Raw genomic sequence first — 6363 nt, 5'->3', positions numbered from 1 at the left:
GTGTTAAAATCTCTGACTATTATGGTGCTGGAGGAAATCAAGTTGCTCATGTCTTTTGGAGTCTCTCTTACAAATTGAGGCACATTCTGGTTGCATGCATAAATGTTAATAAGTGAAATCTCATCATGTTGAGTGTTACCCTTAACAAATAGGAATTTACCATCTTTATCTTTCCTTACTTTTGTTGATTTAAAGCCTATTGTATCTGCAAATAAAATTGCAACACCTGATTTTTTTTTCTGATTTCCATTTGCCTGAATTATAGATGACCATCTTTTCACCTGGAGTCTATACTTATCTTTTAAGGTAAGATGAGATTCTTGTATGCAGCAGATATCTAGTCTGAGTTTTTGTATCCAGTCAGCCAACCTGTGCCTCTTTAGAGGATAATTTAAGCCATTCACATTAATTGAGAATATTGATAAACTTGATAGTATTTTGGGTATTGAGTTTTTTGAAAGTCCAAATGGACATTTTTAATCTTTTCGCCATGGTGTAAGTTGGAATTTGATCAAAAGTTTCTGAGTGAGTTTACTTTTGTGGTAGAGGATTGTGCTCATCATTATGAAGGATAGGTCTGAGAATATCCTGGAGAGCTGGTTTAGTTATGGCAAATTTCTTCAACATGTGAATGTCATTTAAGTATTTAATTTCTCCATTATAAATTAAACTCAGTTTAGCTGATACAGGATCTTGGGTTGAAAGTTATTTTGTTTTGGGAGGTTAAAGGTCGATAACCACCCTCCTCTAGCTTGAAAGGTTTCAGCAGAGAAATATGGAGTCATTCTAATATTCTTCCCCTTGTAGGTTATGATTTTCTTACATCTGGCTGCTTGCAGAATTTTGTCCTTCATGTTAACTTTGGTGAAGTTAATTATAATGTGTCTGGGAGATGCTTTATTTGTGTTGAGTCATGCTGGGGTTCTGAAACTATCTGCTATCTGAATTTCAGAATCTCTTGCTATGTTTGGGAAGTTCTCCTCCATTATCTCTTTGAGTAGAGCATCCAGGCCTTTCAAAGCAACCTCCAGGAATTCCTTTAAGGTGAATATTAGCTTTCTTTGAATTATCCCAGAGCTCTCTGAGAGAATGATCCATTTTTGCTCTCCACTTCTCTTCCTCTTTGAGCTTTTGGGAGCATTAAAAGATTTGTCTTCAGTGTCTGAAATCCTTTCTTCTGCCTACTCCATTCTGTTACTGAGGAATTTACTGTATTTCTCAGATATTTGAGGGCTGCAAGTTCTTGCCTCCATGTGTCAAAATCTTTGGTGATTTTATCTTTGAATTCATTGAATTCTTGAGACAACTTTTGAAATGCTCCTTGAATGTCTAATTCCAACTTTACCTCCATTCTTTTAATTTTATTTGCAATCCAAATTCTGAATTCAATTTCTGTCATCTCAGCCATTTGTTTATGAATGGGATCTTCTGGTGTGTCTGCCTTATCTTTCCTTGTGGGAGTTGATCTACTCTGATTATTCATGTTGCCAGAGTTTTTCTGCTGATGCCACCCGGGATTATTTTTCACTATTTGGCTAGATGAGCAGATAAGGTGAAATTGGGTTGGAGGCTCCTGGAGTAGTGATTAACCAGTCCTTTGCCCAAGAGCTGGGACTGGTGACTACAGCTTTTCCCCTACAGCTTTGCAAAGGACCTATACAGTACTACAGCCTGAGACACTGGGGACCTGCTTGGTGTGGTGGGGCTAAGTGGTTCTGTTTTGTTTTCATCTGGTCTCTGTCCAATCCTAGTGAATCAGTAACTCTAGGTTGAAGTCTCAGCTGTGGAGAAATACCAGCAAGTAAGTCACCCCAACCCCATGGGCAACAATTGGAAAAGGAAAATTAAACCTCACCACAACTACACACTGAGGGTACCACTTTGGATAGTCCTTGAGTGACTGGCCCAGGTCAGGGGTTCCAAATCATTTGTCCCAGTAAGCACACAGTCTCAAGAGGGAGAGTTAAAAAGGTCTCCAGCAACTAGTAGCAGGGATCTGGTGGCAGCTTGAGTATGACTCCCTCCAGTGCTCCATGGAATCAGAAGCAAATGAATTAGTCCAGGAAATTGATGCCTCCGTTCCCACCTTGCAGCTCTGTCACACCCAACCAATAAAAACGTCACAGGGCTGTGACTCAGTTCCCTCCAATGAACAGATGCTCTAGGGGGTTGCACCTGCCTGCGTCACAGGGAGGTCTATGTCTCCTTGGCCAGGCCACTACACTCTGCCACCAGCTAGCAGGTGGAGCTGAAGCCTGACAACCTCAGGTGCTTAATGGAAACTGGGGAGTTTCACTCAGTTCCAGCCCTGCCCCAGATTGATGTTGCTGCCACTTATATTCTTGCAGAATATGCATTTCTGTCCCAGCTATATTCCCTTGCAGGCCAGGTGCTGTTTGAGTTCACAGAAACTGTGACTCAGCCCTGCCCTGTGAGCTGCTGCTGTACCAATTCTCATGGAGCTGGCATCTCAGTCTCCACTGCACTCTATATTGGGGTGGGTGCAGTTAGAGCTCACAAATGGCTCTCAGTGCCTGCCCTTCTCTGGGCTGGTGCTGCTGCCATGCCTGCTTTTGTCCCAGCTATGCTCCCCTGGGGGCTGGTTGCATCCTGGGCTCACAAAAGCAGCAATTCTGACTCAGCCCCACCCTGGGAGTATGCTACCTCTGCACGCATGGATTCTATTCTCCGTCCCCGCTGTGCTCTGCCCAGGCAGGTACTGCCTCAGGCATACTCTTTGCTCATGGGGTCTGCATTTCCCTCCCAGATCTCTTCCACCAGTGGCTGCCACTGGAGTAGAGGCCTAACTCCCTCTGGTTGCTAAGAGAGGGGGTAAATGTCTCTCCAAAATATCCCCAGGAGTGTGATCCCTATTGTTCCTGCCACTGCCACTGTTGCACTGTGCCACGGAGCACCACTTCTCCCTCTCCCATATGGCTCCCTCCCCCCACTCCACACTCATGCCACAGAACCAGCACAGACCTTCAACAGCCCAAGCCCTGTCCATACCTCTTGAGAAAATGCCCAAGAACCTGGGCTTCATGGGGCTCAGGGTGAGAGTGGAGGGGAGTGCTAGAAATTCAGAATTGCCGGTAGAGTCTATGTTCTGTTTTATGCCTGGTGGGAGAGTGCCATGGCACACTAGTGGGTCCTCTCTGGGGAAGGACTTCTGGTTTTTTAGAGGGTGTCTCCTGTGGGATAAAATATGAGGAGATCTGAACTCTGCTCACTTGTTTGTATAAAGTATACTGTGAGCCATTCTCATGGGGGGAGGGGATTCCCATCTGCTTGGTGATGGATTTTGTACCTATTGTTTGTTCTTTTAGGGTCACAGCTTGCCTCAGTGGGGGTGATGTGCGTTCTTCAACCTTCTCTCTTGGCTCAACTCCAAACCATCAGCTTACTTGCTAAACTTCTATCCTTCTGGATGGGAGCCTCTGTGGAAATCTGGCTCAAATCTGCCTCCTACCCAAAACCTGATGTTCTTAAAATTTCATCTTATACATTAGTTCTTGTCATTCCATGAAAGGCTGACACGGGAGGTACCATAAAGCCACAAAACAAATGTTCTGACTTAATTTCTGGGTCCCCACATGACACTACTCGTAGTATTCAGCCAGTACTTATTGGCCATGCGCTGGTTGCCTTGCACTGTGGTAGGAAGAGAAAATGAGTGGACATGGAGAAGTAGTCACTGTCTTCATGAAGCATCCAATCTAGCAGAGAAGATGGACATTAAACAAAGACTAACAAGTAATTTATTGCACTTGTGAGAAGTTCACCAAGGCAATTCTGAGGGTCAGGAGATGTTATAACAGGGTATGTGTGGTCAGGGAAGGTTTTTTTCAGAAAAGATGTTTAAGCTGAGGTGGGAAGGAAGGGCAAGTGTTAGCCTGACCCCTCCCCCCACCAAAAAAATGTGTGTGAGGCAGGAGAAATTGCAAAAATCTGTTATGTTCCAGGAACTGAAAAAATAAGGGTGGTTGAGGCATGGAACTGGGAGGAGGCACAAGATGAGGCTGAACTGGGAACCTGAAGGCAGACATGACCACCCCTCAGAGACCAGGTTCCTGGGACCCCTAGGCTGGCCTCTTGGGCATAACTGTTTTGCACTGGGTATTAGAGCAAACAGAGGTGGTGGTGTTAATTTCCCCATCAAATACTTGAAGAAGAATTTTCTCTTTTACAGGCAGGTCTCCACCTCCAGATGGTGGATTTCTGCCAGGCAGGAGTTCAAAATCATTTCCAAATCCTCAGCTTGATGTTGGAGTCAGCACACAGCAGATGCTGTCAAAGACCCAGAGGCAGAAACATTTAGGAAAAAACCAATTAGTTGTGAAAAGTGAACAGGAGTCAGACTTGAGGAAGACTGGCTCATCAAATACAAAACACATTTGAAGGGGGAGAAAAGAGGACCAAGGTCATCATGTTCATGGTAGAAAGCAGTGGCTTGCTCACATGTTCATCATTTTCACAACACATCTTCACTCATAAGCATAGCAAAAATCAGGGATAAAATTGTTTTTGTCAGGGAGTTCATGTTTATGAGAAATAGTCAAGGCTTATTGTTTTGGAGTCCCCAAGCAGTTGCGATAGCACGTTCCTCTTGGTTTACCTCTAGGTGCAAATTGTCCACACGTCTACCTACAGTGATACGTAGTCACCAATGAAGCAAGCAGAGCAAAGAAAGTGTCAGTTTTCCTTTTACAGTTTTTCCTTCCTTGTGGGCAAGTTCTTGCCATTGAGGCATGAATTCGACCTTGTAGGTTGCTGAATAACTTTCTGATTCAAGATTATTAAATGGATATTCTACTTTATTTGACCAAAATTTATTTCTACTAGCATAACAAGAGGTGTTGATGAATACATCTTCACATACAACACTATCTTTTTGTATGGCTAGCAAAACCAGAGCCATATGACATTAGGGTTTTACACCCGATTTCTATCTGCAGGCTTTCTAAAGCCCCTAAGGCTGGGAAATGAATTATTTTTATGAGTGAAGTAATTATATGACATCTTTTTCAGTACTGTTCTCTGTAAGACTCGCATATTAGAGAATGCAAGGAAATGCAGTCCTTTATTACCTGTAAGGCTGGAATTTCCTAAGTCATAAATCCATACCAGCACTTTCCAGAGGACCATATAGGTGTCATTTCCACGTGTAAAGCAGTCTTTGTTTCTTCTTCTTCTTTTTTTAATCCTTTTAGTACTCTTTTTTAACAAATGGCCTCAGGGATAGAGGACCAGGGAAAGGGGGAGAAGGGGATGTGAGGCCCCAGCCCCACAACCCCTCCCCACCCACCAAGTCTTTGTTTCTTAATAGTGGCTTACCATATGACAAAAATTCTTGGTTGGGTCAAACGTAGTCATACTGCTGAACTTTTTCCCAGACCCATCTCTGCACTTCCTTATAAAATCTACTTTTAGCAAAGAGCCTGGCTAAGTCAGTTAAGCCAGAACTCCCCACCATCAATATCTGAGGAGCCTTGTTATCTGATCAGGTTCCTTGTCCACCACCATCCTCCAGGTGGTGTCTGACTCCAACTTCTACCTGTCTTCAGCAAGACTCCTGTTTGGTTGGTTTTGCAGAATCCCTCTCACATCTGATGTTTCCTCTTAATAATTTCCATCCACTGACCCCCAGCCTGCTTCTTGGCTATAAATTTTCACATGCCTATATGCTGCATTGGAGTTGAGTCCAATTTCTCTCCCTACTGCAAGACCCTATTGCCCTGGTGCCTACACCATCATGGTAGTCCTGAATTTGCTCTAACAAGTGTCACCAAAACCACACTAGAGATTCTGACTCACTCACCAGTTTCACTCTAACATGTCCAATGTCAGTTTACACAGGGAAACCTCTACTCATGGGTATATATCCTGTGGTGCCAACAGTCAAGATTACTAGGTTCAGTTCTTAATTAATGTTCTTTTATTATTTCTTCTGGAATAGCAGGGACCTATAGAAGATGCAACAAATAAGAAAGCATCCTTTGGATATAATAAAATTAAGTGATTCTAGTTCATCACCAAGAATGGAGGAGTCTTTTACTAAGGTGTAATATGCAATCAATTTGTGTGAGAGAGTGATTTAAAAGTGATTTGTTTAACAAATCTCCAGGGTCTTAATTTTACGCCATAAAGTAAGAATGTCACCAACTGACAAGGATATTTAAACCTAGAGACAAAATAAATGAATGTGTTGACAATTATTGTGTCAGTCTTTGTACATCAGCATCAGAACATTACTTTTTGAAGTGAAATATGAGTATGATTGTTTTCAATAGACTAATTGTAAATATTTAAATTAATACAATTTGTTTATAAATACTTAACATAGCAATACTGAATTCTTTTTCA

This window comes from Otolemur garnettii, unplaced genomic scaffold (genome assembly GCF_000181295.1).
Source record: "Otolemur garnettii isolate 467f Iridium unplaced genomic scaffold, OtoGar3 scaffold00055, whole genome shotgun sequence".
Classification (NCBI taxonomy): Eukaryota; Metazoa; Chordata; class Mammalia; order Primates; family Galagidae; genus Otolemur; species Otolemur garnettii.
This window is presented reverse-complemented; position numbering follows the sequence as displayed.